The sequence below is a fragment of the Quercus robur genome, chromosome 5, assembly GCF_932294415.1.
Source record: "Quercus robur chromosome 5, dhQueRobu3.1, whole genome shotgun sequence".
NCBI lineage: Eukaryota > Viridiplantae > Streptophyta > Magnoliopsida > Fagales > Fagaceae > Quercus > Quercus robur.
The window spans coordinates 57,841,114-57,859,229 of record NC_065538.1 but is presented as its reverse complement, the minus strand read 5'-3'; the positions used below and the strand labels follow the sequence as shown (position 1 = coordinate 57,859,229).

The following is an 18,116-nucleotide window of genomic DNA, read 5'->3' as shown; positions in this document are numbered from 1 at the left end:
TATAATTTTCTGCTTACAATGATCATGGTGTATTGTTGTGTTTCAGGAGTATTATGTTCATATGATTCAAGTGCTTCACAGCTTCTAGAGTTAGGTGTGAGTGAGTTTTGTTCAACTGTTCCCAACTCACATATTAAGTCTAGAGTCTGTTTTAGGGTTTTGTCACGGAATAGCCAAAGGGGGAGATTGTAAGGTTGAATTTATTCAACCATCTAATTGGCTTTATTCCGTGCCAAATTTGCTTGTAATTCAGCATTTAGTAACCCTGTATTTAGGTGGGTTTGTTGTAAGGGTAGTGAGTGAGATAGAGTGAAGATTGCTCAAGAGTGTGCAAGAAAACAGAGAGCCGCGGCTGGGACTCGCGGGTGGACTCGCGGCTGCAAGCCGCCAGAAGCTGCACACGTGCCAAGCATGCTGGAAGATGAACAGTCATGCTAGCTGGAGCACTACAGGACAAAACAGGACAACTGGCCATACGGTTAACTCGCGACTGGATCTCGCGACTTGGTCAAGCCGCGAGGTCAAGCCGCGAGCCACCCCTGTTTTGCCAAAACCTGACGTTTCACATTCCTCTCCCACTCCAGTATAAATACCCCTTTAACCCACGATTGAAAGAGGGCTTCCAGAGAGAATTTTGAGAGAGAAACCCTAAAGAAAAATCAGATTACTTCACCCACAATCTATACCTTAGAGTCTCATCATATTCCTCAATTCTCTTCCTCTCCATTGTCAAATCCTTGAGAGGCATTATACCAAACCTGGTTCTCACCATTATCATCTCTGTGAGATAGTCGTTTGGAATTCTGGGAAGCAGTTAGGAAGGAGCCAATCTTCATTGGTTGATGCTACGGTCTAGTAGCGGAATCCGGGAAGCTAGAAAAGAAAAAGGTTCGGCGCAACCTCGTTGGAGCAAGAAGCTTGGAGGGCTTAGGTGCACTGGGTAGATTAGGCTTGGAGGGTCTATTGCTGTCCTTGTATCCCAGCTGTATATTCTAGTGGATTGATTACCGCTTGGAGGGCGGCAGAGAGGTTTTTCGCCGAGGACTTCGGTTTCCTCTTCGATAACACATCTCGTGTTGTCTGTGTGTTTGCATCTTCCTTCCTCTCTATCTCTGCCTTTACATTATCTGCTGTGGTTTTATTTTGATAAGGCTTAGATAGTTTATAACCAATTTCATATTATAGCATGTGTTAAGTTTCCGCACACTAGTTGTTTGACATATTGCTTGAGTTGGTTAAGTTGTATTTTTGGGGATCTAAACGTTCAAAGGTGTTTTGTACACGTTTTTGAACTTTCAAAGGATATAGTCAGTGTATTAAGTTTTAATCAATTATGACTGCAATCAATTAAACCTTATTCCAAACAAGTAAAAATATTGTTAAGAAAACCAACTTCAAAAACCTCCTGGACTTCAAGATCACAATGTATCTATAATCGTTAATTGTACATCACTCTCTCTTTCTCTCTCTCTCTCTCTCTCTCTCTCTCTCTCTCTCTCTCTCTCTCTCTCTCTCTCTCTCTCTCTCTCTCTCTCTCTCTCTCTCTCTCTCTCTCTCTCTCTCTCTCTCTGTTAAAGTTTTCCTTGACTTGAAATTTTGACACAAACTAAGCCATAAATAAACTACTTCTCACCATTTCTAGATAGACCTCCCCAAAACCTTTTTTTTTTTCCAATCACTTTTCGGTTTCCATCCACACATCTTTGCAGTAGCAACCAAAAAGAGCCCCACCCAATAAAAATAAAATAAATCACAAGGTTGCAATTCATTGGATTAATTGGAATGAAACAAGAAAAAACAGAAAACAGCAAATGAATCATTAGGTAATGTAGACAATATATTGCAAAATTAAGGTTTGAACCAAATATTTAAGCCTGAAAGATATTGAATATCATAGGACCAAAAAAGGAAAAGAAAAAAAGCTCTATAACACAGAAAGACAGTTGATTGAACTGTAGAAGTGCTTACTTTTTTAGTCTTAGCTAATTAGGACATAAGTCCAGGAAAAGACACCAAAGGTAACTTGTTATTAGTATTGTAAAGCTAAGTAGCATCCACCACAAAGCCTGATCAAGATAAGAGCAACAATTTAGAGTGAGAAACCACATAAGGCTCTTCTTTGAATATACATAGCTTCACATAATTCATGTAATTAATAAGGTAACATAATTAAGATATACTAATCTCCTTTCATTCTCTCACACACTTCACTCTACTCAACCATGAATGTATTAAAACCCAAACCGACACAATGTGCTATTCACAAAAAGAAAATTTGGCCACTTTGTGAAATGAGTTAATGATTATATGGCAAAGGCCATTAGAATTAGGATATGTAGTAATCAAGTGCCTTTCTTTTTATAAGTAATAATATTCCATTATATTAGTGGAGAAACATTATGCACAAGTGTGCACACAAAGTTCCCCTAGAGAATTACATGATCCTTACGTATGAAGAGAGAGAAAATCAATATATCTACAACAGAATTTATATCACTTGTGCCAAGGGCGAAAGACCACTCAAACACTTATACAAGGAGGGAATAAGTGTACTATGACAAAGCACATAAAATGGTTTTGCCCCTTTTCTTTACAAAGAGCTCTCATAAATTAGCACATGAGCAATGATAAATCAAGTTTAGGTAAATGTACACCTAAATGGAACATTAAGAGCATGAATTCTCAAGAAAAGTACCTTATAAATCTGGATCCTTCATTCTGCTCTTCATCAGTGATCCAAATTCTTTAGGAGGCCATATCTACATACAAATGAACACATATCTACAACTTTGCAATGATAAAATTTAACAGATTGACAGTGATATTTTCAGGATGATAATTATGAAGGGTTGAATATCAAACACCAACCAGTGACATTAAAGTCCTACAGGTCATGACATGAACATGAACTTGATACATCTTGATAACAGTTTCAATCACCCACTCAAATGTTGGGGATAATAAGAATAATAATAACAAATATTTCATTAGCTGTCCATACTTTCAGGACTTCAATTAAAGGCTATAACCAATGGCTTCTGCAACTGGCTGTCAACTTTATGCAATTATCCCCCTAGGCTTAGGACTCAAGAAACCAAGACTCTGACAATTTCACTGATTTTCATTAAGGTGAACCAGCCAATCAGAACATTAGCATTATAACTGTTAAAGCATTAGTATAAAGTGAGGTATATGATCTTATCAGGTTATTCACACATAGATCACATCAAATTCTCGTCCCAAATGCAATGATTTACCATGCACTTCATATGGATGCTGCGTAGAGTGTGGACAAGTGCATTTTATGTGGAATCTGAACTATGTTGAATTGACCACATAAATCCTTCTTTCACTTGATGCTTCGTCATCCTATAAGTCTTTTGTTCATCTTGTCTTGAATTGGTGAACTTCTAAAGCTATGTAGAATTCATTACAAGACTGCATGTATGTTTTTCTTACATATGTCTTGCATTGCCTCTCAAGTCTCATCCATCTTAGTCTTTATCCAGCTACTCTGAACTTTACTTGATAGCTTAGCATTCCATATATAAAAACTGAAGTTGTACAAGGATTGCTATTGGTGAAATTGATAAAATGAATATCAAGAACAAAGAACCATAAAACAATCTTTTTACAAATTTTACCCATTCAGAACATCATATATACCCTTTCTTTTATTAAAAAAAAAAAAAAAAAAAATCCTATTCAGAAATAAATTTTACAAGAGAATGATTTCCAGACAAAAAGCTTCAGATCCATCCAAACCATTCTGATCCAAAATATCCATCCAAAACATAAAATACATGTAGAAATTTAAGCAATCATCCTCCTAGGCTTAGGACTTCAGAAACCAAGACTTTGCAAATTCACTGATTTTCATTAAGGTGAACCAGAACTTAAGAAGCACAGATGCGTTTTGGGACTTGGGTGCGGGTGCGGGACTCCGCAATTTTTGAAAAAGTAGGGTGCTGGTGTGGCGGGACTCGGTGATTAAAAAATTATTAAAAATATTTTTATTTATATTTTCTATATATTTTTACTATTAAAATATTCTTAAAAAACACATTACTATGCCTTCATTCACAAAACAAAGAAAGAAGAATGCAAGAAACACATTACTATGCCTTTCAGGTGAGAATTTCGGCTTTTTCGGCTAGATTCAAGGCCGATTTCGGCTTGTTTTGGCCGTTTTGGTCGCCGGCCGATATGGCCCGATTCTGGTTGAATCAGCCCAGTTCGCGCGAATCAAAGCCGATTTGGCGCGAATCAAGCCGCGTCGACATGAATTCTAGAAAAAAAAAAAAAAAAAAAAAAAAAAAAAAAAAAAAAAAAAAAAAAAAAACTCAGACATGGCACTAACACGCGGGCAACCGCATCAGACGCCGCTTCCCATGTTGGGCCTCGTCAGACTCAGGTGCGTCACCCTCCTAGCCGCGTCTGTGCTTTCTAGACCAGAACCAGCCAACTAGAACATTAGCATTATAATTGTTACACCATGAGTATAAAGTGAGCTAAAGAGGTTATTGGTGTTATTCGCACATATATCATATCAAATTCTCTTGTCCCGAATGCAATGATTTACCATGCACTTCATATTGATACTGTGTAGAGTGTGGACAAGTGCATTTTATGTGTAATCTCAACTATGTTGAATCAACTACATAAATCCTTCTGTTAGTTGATGCTTCCTCATCCTAGAAGTTTTTTCTCCATCTTTGCTTGAGTTGGTGAACTTCCAAAGCTACATAGAATTCATGACAAGACGCATGTATGTTTTTCTTACATACGTCTTGCATTGCCTCTCATCCTCTCAATCTTTATCCAGCTACTCTGAGCTTTTCTTGATTGCTCAGCAATCCATATATAACAATTGAAATTGTACAAGGATTGCTATTGATTGAAATTGATAAAATGAATATCAAGAACAAAGAATCATACAACAATCTTTTTACAAATTTTACCCATTAAGAACACATATACCCATTTAAAAAAAAAAAAAAAAAACACCTATTCAAAAATAAATTTTACAAGAGAATGATTTCCAGACAAAAAGCTTCAGATCCATCCAAACCATTCTGATCCAAAATATACATTCAAAACATAAAATCCAGGTAGTACTTTTTTTTTACCGCCTTTGAAAATACCTATTCAGAACAAATATTGCATGTGCTAGAAATCTACACTATATCATCTTTTGAGGTTTCATTAATAAAGAATCCACACCACAATAGAGAAAAAAAAAAAAATACAATGATCCATATAATCAAACAACATAACAAGACCTGAGACTTACCCCAAGTAACTATGAGGACGAAATTTGTATAATTGAGGCTTACGATGAATCTTTAGTGAAGAGCAAGGGATAAATAGAGATAAGGTGGTTAGGATCACCATAGATAAGATGGATGTGTTGATCATGCTTAAAGGCAATTTAGATTTGGTGCGCTCAGAAGAAAATCCCACGTTCAGTGAATCTATCAAATTACGCTTATTTTGATTGGATTTAAACCCAGGATTTGTCACCCCCGCAAACCCCATTTTTATTTCCCCCATTAATTTGCACCTTATTGTTTTATCAAGCAAAACAAAGGAATTATAAAATTCCATTCCTCAAATTCTGGCTCTCCCTCAAATTCCCTTTCCAAATCCTCTAACCAAACACACAATAAAGGTATTAATTGGTTACTAATTTTAAGTAGTTCTTCACTTCTACTTTTGACTTCTGTTTTCTATCTTTAAGCCCACCTATCCAAACATTCTTCAATGCTAAGTTATATCTTCATAGTTTTCATTAAATTTAATGCATATGCTAGTTCTATCAACTAGAATTTCAGAATGGCATATTCTAGGTTTCTCATCTTGCTAATAAATCTTCCCTATTATTGATCCCTAAAAAAATTGTCAATTAGAAATGTACCATCCATGATTTAGGCCTAGTAAATTCATCAAAAACCAATGTAGAAAAAATGTACACTTAATCACACTATCTTTGACAACAAAACCATATGCACTGACAGGAACTTAATTGAGCATCACTTTCAATTTGCCCCCAAATGTAAATTGAAAGAAAATCATAGGCGATTACCATACGTTCCATTGCCAAAAGAACAGAATTTCTTAACAGAAAAATAACTTAAATTATACCCTCCTTTTGTTTTCTTGCTGGGACAAAGACAAAGTACAATTAACAGCATCAAAATTCAACATTAAATGGGCTAAAGAAAGAAATGTAGTCACCTTACAGAATACTTTGCCTTCAAGGAGGCCATAGGGAACAGGACCAAATTGTCTTCAATCTCTGGAATTATAAATGTTGTCTCCCTCTACCTAAACATGTCCCTTTGGAACCTATGACAATACTAACACTAGCAATAACAAAGCATAATCTATAACTAAAAGCTTTAGCAACAAAATCCAAATTCCAAAAGAACAAAGTTAAAGTGATGAATGGTAATAGATACCACAATAGTGTCACATCTATCACTTTTCATGGGGTCAACAACATAGGTGACAGAATGAGACTCCAATCCCAACATGCGCTTCACCATGACTTTTCGAGGAGATTCAGGAAAGCGTAAGAGGACAATATCTCTGGGGCCCACTTTGCCAAATTTGATGGAAAGCCGCTCCGCCAGGAACATATTGCCGGTTAGATTGAAGGTCAGGACCATGCTGGGACCATAGGCCTGCAACCACTCAATTATTATCATTTCTTTCTAAAACATGTTTAGTAAAGTTTAAGGAAAAATGTTTTACGAGGGTAAAGGTGCAGAGGTAGGTGTTGGTGACGTGGAGTACATAGAAGAACTTTGCCACTGCAAGGGTTTTTCCCGATGCTTCTTTCACTATGTTCTTATATTGTAAGTTCCACAGTCTCCCAACAAGCCCCACCATGTCTGATATCTCTCTGTGTCTCAAGCTAAGCTCTTTTCTACTTCAAAGTCTTAAGTTTTCAAAATACAATTAAGCCAACAGCTATGGATGAGTCTACTCACTCCAGTCTCCAGCAACCAACACTGCCTCTCAGCCTCTGCTCCTAGGGGTCTCTCTCTTCTCAGAATACCTGTATTACGGACAAAGAACTTTGTGCTCACATACCCAAGTCCAACCCAATTTTAATCTGAAAATCAAACCCACTTTCTTATTATGGGTCCATTAGATTTTATGAGACCAAAAACCAAAAAAACAACATCGCACATAGGAATACACTAGTGATAAACCTCAGGACTATATATATATATATATATATACACATTTGTTGCTAACGCATGTGATGCACAGGATAGTTAAATAAATATTAAAACTATTTAGTTTACTTGAAGGTACTACGACTTGAAAATGATAACTAAACTTAGGCTACATGAATGCAATACATATATATTTAAATCCATTGCTATAAAAGTTCTCTTATTATTTTCTCTGATAAGTACTAATAATTTTAGAAGACAAAAGAATTACTACATAGTATAAACATATAACTACCCTTAATGAATTGACTTTTGATAATTAAGCCTGACATCTACCTAAGCAATTGTGACTCCAAAGTTCTTACATGTAGGCACTTTGAACAATCCTTTTTATATGAGATTATTGAAAAAGGTTCAAATCCATTATGTGCAAGGATACAGTGGTAATGATAAGGAATATGGATGAAAAACTTCTTCAAGTTAGTTAATGAATATAAGCCTAGCATAGTAAATCTAGAAGACATTATATCCTCATATTGCAATAAGCAAACTAAGATTATGATAATTGGTGAATGGCAAATGAATGTGGTGGCACTCGGGAAACTAATTATCTTCAAATAAGAGGCCATATTTAATTTGAAAATTGCAAAAGAAAGTTTAGTGCGAACCTTATTTTAGGTTCTTGCATCTGTTGGACCTGATTCTCAAAACTTTCATTTCCTACCCAACCCTGCAAGTCTGATTCTGGAGAAGAAAACCTGTACCCCATTTAAGACGAAAAATTGTAAGTTTAAGAAAAGGTAGAGGGAAAAACAAAGCGAACATGAGATAAATGGAAGAGGAATATGCTACTATGTCTGCACTATCATATAAAATACCAACCCAAGTTGAAGCTTAATCCTATTTATGGGGAAGATGATAAAATAACCACTACTTGCTGGGGCTAAAAATAAAAATAAAATGAAATAAATAAAACCCATTGCTTAGAGCTTTTTAAGTTCCAAAAGTGGTGTTTCCCCAATAGCCCAACACTATCATGACATCCCACAACTTGTTAATCATCTACTGTTACAAGTGAAGAAGCATCATTGAACTTGTGATTGATCAAGAAATCAGCAAGTGAAGAAGCAGGAGTATGCTAGAGACTGTCACACTACAACAAGTACAAGCCATCAACTACCTTACCCACCCAATTGTTTTCCAAGATAAAAGGTCTTGGATAAAACAGTAAGTGGAAACCTAAAGGATACTAATAGATAGGGTTGAGAATGTGTAAGGGTACTAACAGATAACAAATTAAAACTAAAGGAAGGAACACAAAAAACATTAATGAGAGTGAGGGAAGAAGAAAGAATAACAGTGCCAATGTGAGTGACTTGTGCTGATTCCCCATTAGGCAATTAAACCAAGGATTGCATTGTAGCAATAATTGAAGTTAACAAATCAACTGAACAGACAAAATGGTCAGTATCTCCAGTATCAAATACCCAAGTACACCTATCATAAGCCCTTCTATTGATCACTTGTGTAGAAAAAACACTATGTGAGAGATCAATACCTGTCATTGGCACACTTGCAAAATTGGAAGATGCCACATTAGCCACTGAGGTTTCTTTGGCCTGAGATGGTATTGCAAGAAATGAGTTTGAAGCACCAAACAAAGCAAGAAGTTGTTGGCATTGTTCAGGTGTGAAGGTAGAATTCTGGTGATGCGTTGGAGAAGTAAGAGGCAAGAATTCTGAAGAGACTTGATGTGCCATGGAGGGTTTGTTCTTGAACTTAAACCCTGGTGGAAAACCATGCAATTTATAGCATTTATCCACTGTGTGATCAGTCTTGCACAGTGAGTGCAAACTGGTCTGTCCTTTCCTTTGCCACCAGAACTAGTACTTGCAAGATTTGTACCATGATTATCATTTGACATTTTGATAGCTAAAACAGTGGAATCAACCTTAGCAATAGAAGCATTAGGAACTGATCTTTGTGTGTCCTCTTGAATTAACAAAGAGTAAACCTTACTAAGAGAAGGAATTGAATCCATAAGCTAGTGTTGAGTCCTAACTTGGGAGTAAGAATCATTGAATCTCATGAAAAACTTCATCACAAACTCTCTAACTTGTAAATCAATGAGCCACTTGTTAATATTGCAAACATATTTTCCACAAGTGCATGAAGGAAATGGACTAAGGTTTTGCAATTGATCCCAAAACACCTTCAACTGAGCAAAGAAATCAGTGACAGACATCTCACCTTGATGAAGTTCTAAAATTTCCTTTTGAAGATTGAAAACCCTTGGTCCATTAGTTTGAGCAAAACGATTCTTCAAATCATTCCAGATCTCTAAGGCAGTGTCTTCATAAATGATACTTTCTTGAAGCTTTGGTGAGACTGAGTTGGTTAACCATGTGCCCACCATATTGTCACACCTGATCCATGCTTGTATAGTTGAGAGAGTAGATACCAATGGTGATGAGAGAGTCAAAGTCCCATCGATGAACCCTAACTTGTTCTTAGTGAGAAAAAATTTCCTCACAGCTCGAGCATAGGCTGAGTAATTTTCTCCACCTGTCAAAGGCTGTGTAACAAGAATAAAAATTTTCTCAAGAATAAAAAATAGACTGACTTTCTTGAGAAAAATTGAGAAAGAAAATTGAACTAAAAGAAATGCAAAACCCTAGAAAGATTTGGCTGTTACCATATCACGAAATGAAGGAGAGAAAAATTGTATTTTCATTAATTAGAAAGACTGAGTACAAATTTGTATATATATACAAGCAATGAACCAAGTAACTACCTAACTACAGAAACATAAGTAACTAACTTGAAACCAATCTTCACACGTCCACTAACAAACTCTCTCACGTGTCATCACTTAAGTAAAACAATTCATCTACTAAAGTACATATTGTATATACAATAAAACTAATACAACTAAGCTGTCATTTTACTACTCTATTTTGACTTGATCAACCTTTTTCCTTCCTACTCTAGCTCCCTGATCTTGTTGGTCTCATCTTTAGTCTGATACACTCCAAAAATACAAGTATAAAGGATTTTCTTACACAACCATGAGTATTGAATACCTGTAATTATTATTAACTTAATACCATCTTGAGGCAAATGAGACAGGCAGGAGAGACCCACATAATACATGAAGCTTAATTTAGAAACAGAGTTCAGTCCCTTACCATGGCAGTCTTAAGACAAATTCTTTAGATCCCTAACTTCGAGCTTCTATAATTCAACCTTGAGAGACTTGAGGTACCTAACAGCTTCATCTAGTATAGCTACAGTATTCATTTGATCGCCACCAGGTAGTATTTAGTGCCCTCACCATCTTCTTCAATTTCTTTTGTTTCCTTTCACTACTGCAGCTATCACCGCTGCTTGAGGATATCTGATTAAACAAAGACAATCTATTCTTCTTTGGTTTTGAACCATAGTTCAAGAAAGAATTAGGAGACGCAGTTTGATAATTTTCATCAATCCGTGCTATGCTAACTACTTCGTCATCATATTCTTCTTGCTTATCCTCTTCCAAACTCAACAACGCATCAATATCATCTGAATCTTCTTTTAGTGGAGAGGATATTTCTCTTTCTATATGATCAGCTTCTTTTACCTTAAAATTGTCTTCAACGTACATAGCAACGATGATTACACTAAGAGCACTAAATTTGTGGGCTATTGCAGGGTGGAACATAGCTTGGCTTCGTTGATCAGTTAGATCAAAGATGATAAAATTCTTTGGACAGACCTCAGAAGGTTGAATTCAACACCATCAAAGGGTGTCAAGTGCTTAGCAGTTGGAGTTAGAACTGCACCAAAGGCAGATGCAATTGGATTGTGCATGTAACCATTCCCCACTTTTTTTTTCTTTTTTTTTTTTGAGAAGTGAATACTTGTTGTATTAACAATCAAGAATGGGGAAAATCATCTAAAACAAAAGACTTAATATCCATTGGAACACACTCCAACCAAATTTGAGAATGTTAGGTTCTAAGAAATTAGGAACTAATGTATTAGAACTTCATTTTGTAATGTTGGCAAACCATGATCAAAACGTTTTAGTCTTGTTTAGACTTGCTCCGAGTATGTTTTTATATAAAGTTGGAATTAAGTGTTCTACAAGATTTATTGTGTAAATCTGCCTGGCTCGATCAATCGATAATTAGACTCGAATGATCAAATCTTGTGCATATCGTTTTTCTGTAGAATTTTCCAACTTAGCCCAAGCCCATTTGACGTGTAGGGTTTTATGTTTTGCCTTAAGTATAAAACAGAAAACCCTAGCCACGTTTTAGGGTTGCTAGGGTTATCAAGGATCAAGATTATGTCAAGAGCTTGATGATCGTTTCATTTGCTATTTTAAGAGCTTAAGGATATACAAGTGTGAGTGCTTGTGCTTACTGTAAATCCAAGAAAGAGGTAGTCTGTGGACTCAGAGCTGTCATGTGGTCGTGGTAGTAAGTTTCCTACTTGAGGTAGCAATAGGGTGTTAGTTGTTTAAGTCGTTATTTTGTAAACTTCAATTCTTTCATAGTGGATCTACTATTTTACCTTAAGGATAGCTAGGTTAAATCCTCCCCGGGTTTTTTACCGGTTTAGTTTTCCTGGGTTATCATATCGTTGTATTATTTATTTTCCACACTTTACAATGATATGATATAATTGTGTTAACCTAGATTTGATAATTTGAATAAGTAATCACTTGGCTAACTCACTAGGTTAATCTGATTGTGTTTTAAGGGGTCTAAAAACATACAAAGAAGAAAGAGATAGTCTCGCTCGCTAGGCTAAAGCATGCGCAACTACATTGCCTTGCCGACCTATGTGAGGGAAAGAAATACTCTAAAAAGAGTTTGAATGAGATATGATATCCTTGATGAGATGCCCTCCCCGAGAATTTTCCATGCTTGATCCCTTTACGGAGTTGGCAACAGATTCAAAATCGCCTTTGTAAACACATTGAGCATGGCTCGACTCTGCAGTAAAAGTGATAGCTCACCAGGCAAAACGAAGCTCTAAGATTTCCACTATTGGAGGTTTCATAATTTGCTCAGATAGGGCAGCCAACACTTGACCCTTACAATTCCGAATTACCACACCTATTCCCACCTCGTCTGACTCTCTGTACATTGCTCCACCATAATTTATCTTTACCAAGCCTGCTGCAGGAGGTATCCACCTAAGAGGAACAACCAGTCTTCTGTGGGTAGGGGGACTGTCCAGGCCCTTGAATTCACTGAGGTAGTTCTTAGCAAAACCAACGATATTGAGAAGGGGCAGGGGATTTTCTTGGAGGCAAGATTTGTTTCTTTGATACCAAATTGACCAAGTCGTTGTTGCAAATAAAGATAATAAGGCAGGTTTGGCTCGGATTTTTTGAAATACATCCTAGAAAGAATTGAAAGCCACTGACCTCCTATCCACCCAGCTGAAATCCATTTCCCAAACCACTTTGATGCAGGCACAACTCCATAAAGCATGCACGACAGTCTCCGAATCTCTAGAGTAGCGAGGACAATCTGATTCATGAAGAATCTTTTGCTTTAATAGGTTTTCTTTTGTGGGCAGCGAATTAGTGCAAGCGTTCTAGAGAAAATGCTTTATCTTGCCTGGAACCTTCAAGTTCGGGATGCTTTTCCAGAAACCTTTCTGAGAATCCGAGGCTTGTGGGCGTTTCATGTCAAGAATATGAAGCTCGCAAAGAAGTTTATACCCTAACTTCACAGAGTAGCTACTTGATTTTTTTGAACTCCAAACCAAGGTGTCAGTTTGTGGGATAGAACACAAAGTCAGAGACTTAATAAGTTTTGCTTCAGGTGGATAAAAGCACAAATCAATGATTCTGCCTTCAAAGAATCCATAGTGGACTCCGGTGCTAGGTGCAAAACCGAGGAGCTGATTCTGCCTTCAAGACTTGGTAACCAAGCATCTTTGTATATCCGGACTGATTCACCACTACCAATTCTCCAAATGGATCCTTTTTCAATTAAATCCCTGGACCACAGTATACTCTTCCAAGCGAAAGAGGGAGCACTGCCTTTTTGCGGAAAAAATGTTGGTCACTCTGCATCTGGAGTCCTATTTTCTATTTAATTAAAAAGTCCACGAAACAATGGAGTTCACACTTTTGCACTGGCAATTATTTTATTATCATTTGGACAAAGGTTCCTAAGGTGATGATTAAATTAAGGTATCGACATTCTGGTACAAGAAATCTATTTTTCCAAATAAATACTTACGGAGCTGCCACCATTAAATGCTCATCTCTATCATTGCCTTCTTATGTATGAATGCAACCAAAGGCAGTCAGTCCCAAATCCAAATGTCCCAAAACTCGGAAATAGTAGACTATGTAACAGGTTTAAGCAACTGACGGAAAGTCGGAAATAGTCAGTGTAAGGTTGAATTTATTCAACCATCTAATTGGCTTTATTCCGTGCCAAATTTGCTTGTAATTCAGCATTTAGTAACCCTGTATTTAGGTGGGTTTGTTGTAAGGGTAGTGAGTGAGATAGAGTGAAGATTGCTCAAGAGTGTGCAAGAAAACAGAGTGTCGCGGCTGGGACTCGCGGGTGGACTCGCGGCTGCAAGCCGCCAGAAGCTGCACACGTGCCAAGCATGCTGGAAGATGAACAGTCATGCTAGCTGGAGCACTACAGGACAAAACAGGACAACTGACCATACGGTTAACTCGCGACTGGATCTCGCGACTTGGTCAAGCCGCGAGGTCAAGCCGCGAGCCACCCCTGTTTTGGAAAAACCTGACGTTTCACATTCCTCTCCTCTCCAGTATAAATACCCCTTTAACCCACGATTGAAAGAGAGCTTCCAGAGAGAATTTTGAGAGAGAAACCCTAAAGAAAAACCAGATTGTTTCACCCACAATCTATACCTTAGAGTCTCTTCAAATTTACTCACTATCTTCCTCTCCATTGTCAAAACCTTGAGAGGCATTATACCAAACCTGGTTCTCACCATTATCATCTCTGTGAGACAGTCGTTTGGAATTCTGGGAAGCAGTTAGGAAGGAGCCAATCTTCATTGGTTGATGCTACGGTCTAGTAGCGGAATCCGGGAAGCTAGAAAAGAAAAAGGTTCGGCGCAACCTCGTTGGAGCAAGAAGCTTGGAGGGCTTAGGTGCACTGGGTAGATTAGGCTTGGAGGGTCTATTGCTGTCCTTGTATCCCAGCTGTATATTCTAGTGGATTGATTACCGCTTGGAGGGCGGCAGAGAGGTTTTTCGCCGAGGTCTTCGGTTTCCTCTTCGATAACACATCGGGTGTTATCTTTGTGTTTGCATCTTCCTTCCTCTCTATCTCTGCCTTTACATTATCTGCTGTGGTTTAATTTTGTTATGGCTTAGATAGTTGTTTAACCAATTTCATATTATAGCATATGTTAAGTTTCCGCACAATAGTTGTTTGACATATTGCTTGTGTTGGTTAAGTTAATTTTTGGGGGTCTAAACGTTCAAAAGTGTATTGGTACACATTTTTGAACTTTCAATTGGTATCAGAGCGGGTACACTGCTGTTTGGTTTCATTACCATTTGTGTGATCCTTGACTCCCTTTTGAGATGGATAGGTCTCAATCCCTTAATGCACCTCCATATTTTGATGGAAGTAATTATGCGTTTTGGAAGGTTCGTATGAGAGCTTTTCTATGCTCTATTGATGAATCCGTGTGGGATGCTGTTGAGATTGGTTGGACCAAACCTGAGGCAGCCAAAACCACATGGGATAAGGCAGCACTTGCTGCATCTAATGCTAACAGTAAAGCACTAAATGCTATTTTCTGTGGTGTGTCTCCAGATGAATTTCACAGGATTTCTCACATTACCATTGCCAAAGAAGCATGGGCGATTCTGGAAACCACTTATGAAGGCACGAAGAAAGTGAAAGATACCAAGTTACAAATGCTGACCACTTGGTTTGAGGAGCTCAAGATGAGTGAGGATGAGTCTTTCGACTCTTTCTATGGGAAGCTAAATGAGGTGGTTGTCAGTAAGTTTAACTTGGGGGAGAAAACGGAGGACTCAAAGATTGTAAGGAAGATCCTTCGTTCATTGCCGGAAAGTTTTCGTGCTAAAGTGACAGCCATTGAAGAGAGCAAGGATCTTGACGACATCAAAGTACAGGAGCTGGTTGGTTCTCTGCAGACTTATGAGATTTCGCTGCCCAATCAACGGAAGAGTAAATCCCTTGCTCTAAAGACCATTAATGAGAAGGTGGAAGATCAAGACTCATCGGGAGAAGATGTGGTTGACAAAGATGTAGCCTATCTTGTTAAAAATTTCAGAAAGTTTTTGAAATTCAAAAACAATGGAAAATTTGATGATAAGAGAAAATTCCAAAATTCTGGAAGGGAGAAGGGGGATTTCAAAAGGAAAGATGGAAAAGAATCCCAATCCACACAAGGTGTCACTTGTTTTGAATGTAACGGGCATGGACACTTTAAGAAGGAATGTCCTAATTATTTGAAATCGAAAGGCAAGGTGTATGCCACGACCTTGAGTGACTCAGATTCGTCTGACTCAGAATCTGAAGAGAGCTGTGATGGAGAGGGGAATTATTCAGCTTTTATGACTATTGCTCATGTTGAGTCGTCGGATGAGTTGAATTTGCTTGTACAAGACCTTGGAGAACATAGTGATGATGAATCACTAGGAATTGTTGAAGAATCAGAAGCTGAAGAAGAAGAAAGCACAGCAAATCTTCAAGAGAATTATAACTCACTCTTGGAGAAGTCGGGTGAATACACAAGGATGGCCAAGGCTGCTGTGAGAAAAATGAAGAAGGCTGTGGAGGACTACAAAAGTCTCCTAATCCGGTATAGGGAGGCCAAATGCGAGATTGAAACACTGAATGGTGAGTTGTCCGAAGCTTACACTAAAGTGAGATTCCTTGAGAATGAGGTTGTGCAAGCAAATGCTAAAATAGAGAGGGTCACCACCAAGAAGCTAGATGATGTTATATCTTCTCAAAAGAGCTTTTCAGAAAAATCCGGACTGGGATATACCGGAGGAAGTAGTTCATCTGAAAATGTCACTAAAGAAGTGAAGTTTGTAAAGGCCAAAGATCCAGTTGTGGCTGAACTTACTGGTGTGAAGCTCGAGGTGGAGGAGAAGAAGAATGTGGTTGACCAACGGATGCTGAATCATCGTAATCAGTCTGTGGGCAGGTCTGAATCTCGTGCCAAGTCTCGCCCACGACCACAAAGAGGTCCTAGAGGAACGTATGTGTGCCATTATTGCGGACTTCAAGGGCACACTCGACCAAATTGCCAAAACCTGAGAGCAAAGAACAGTGCAACTCCTCAAAGGTCAGGAGGACCCAGAATTGATAGGAGAACTTGGGCAAGTGATCAATCTAGAGAGCAAAATGGAGATCCCGGAATGATGAACGTGATGAAGATGATTGGTGCATTCACCAACTGCTTGGAAAGCTTCTCACGAAGGTTTGAAAGCCCTAACTCCCGTACCCAATCCTATAAGGAAATCACCCCAAACGCAAGTGACGTGTGGGTGAAAAGGGGTACTCATGCATAAGCATTACAACATGTCCATGCATTAATACTTCCTATGCTTTGTGACTATGTTTGTTTGGTATGCTTGTTGTTTTTTTGATTTTGGTTGTTTGTTTGTCTTCTTGTGAATATCTCTTAATTTTTGTTTTATCAATCTTTTTGTTTCTTGTGTCAAAAATCCAAAAATCACATAAAAATTAGAAAATCAAAAAGCTTGATTGACTTTGTTGGGTTTTGTCTCAAAACTTGTTTTGCCCTGTACCTTTGTGCTAATGGCTTTGTGCATTTCCGAGCATTGCTTGTCTTCATGCACCTATATCTCTGTGGGAAAAATCTTGAAATCTATGTGATTGTTGTAAATAGATCTTCAAACTTGTCATGAATGATTAGTGAATGGTTATGTTGATCTTGAGACATGCATAGACTTGTGTCTATATATCTTCCCACTTTTTATTTTTTGTTTTGCGTAAAAGAGCTCTCCAATTGTAAATCTCCAAATGAAAAGAGATATTGAGCTGCAAAAGCCTGTCGCACATTCTAGTATTTGACTAGGAAAAAGGGTAAGCGACCTTATATTAAAAGTGAATGTCCATTCAAAAAGGCCAAAGGCCTGTTCTTCAAAGAGAAATGTTATATATCCCTCTCACAATGAGAGATGATTGCCTCAAAAAGATCAAAAAGATCAAATGTTATGATTGAAAGTTGAGTCAAATGAAAAGCTCCAAGTTATGTTATCAAGTTGTGTGGGAGGTCATATATACATATTTCTATAATTGAGATGGGTCACATGATCTAGTGCTAATTGTGTATGCCTTGGTTGAATTGATCATTGAAGCTTCACATTAGACAAAGGACTATCTCATTGTTGATATCCACACACAACACACAAGTTTATGTTCAATAAATGCCATATTCATTTGTGTGATTGTACTTGATAGAATGTGTTTTCACATGCTCAATCTTTGTTAATTCAAGAACAAAAAGATTTTTGAGTGTTTTAGGTGTTTTTGGAAAGTATTTTGTTGGAAAAATCTGAAAATTTCAAAAATACAGTTTTGCCCTGTTTTGGCGGCTCAGTCGCGGGTATGTCAAGTCGCGAGCCTCAGTCGCATCTTCCCTGGTCAGTTTTGGCGACTTGTTTGCGAGTGGAAGGTTCAGTCGCGAGATTCACTCAGAGATTTTCGCGGCTCAGCTCGCGACTCACTCGCGGGTAGACCTTCCAGTCGCGAAAAACACTTAGAAAAATTTTTCAAAATTTTGTTCTTGAGTGCTTTGGCGGCTTGAGCTGGCGACTAGCTGGCGACTATGTGGCGACTTAATCCAGTCGCGAAAATCGCGTGTTTTGCAGAAACAGGAGCAGTTTTTAAACCTCTTTCAGTTTTCCCTCGAACTTTT

General features: G+C 37.8%; 2 pseudogenes; both read right to left on the bottom strand.

Moving 5' to 3' along the window:
• Window positions 1-2,696: 2,696 nt before the first annotated feature.
• On the bottom strand, window positions 2,697-7,046 carry LOC126726441 (uncharacterized; annotated as a pseudogene).
• A 3,274-nt stretch (window positions 7,047-10,320) lies between these two features.
• On the bottom strand, window positions 10,321-13,573 carry LOC126726440 (transcription factor bHLH144-like; annotated as a pseudogene).
• Between the last annotated feature and the right edge of the window lie 4,543 nt (window positions 13,574-18,116).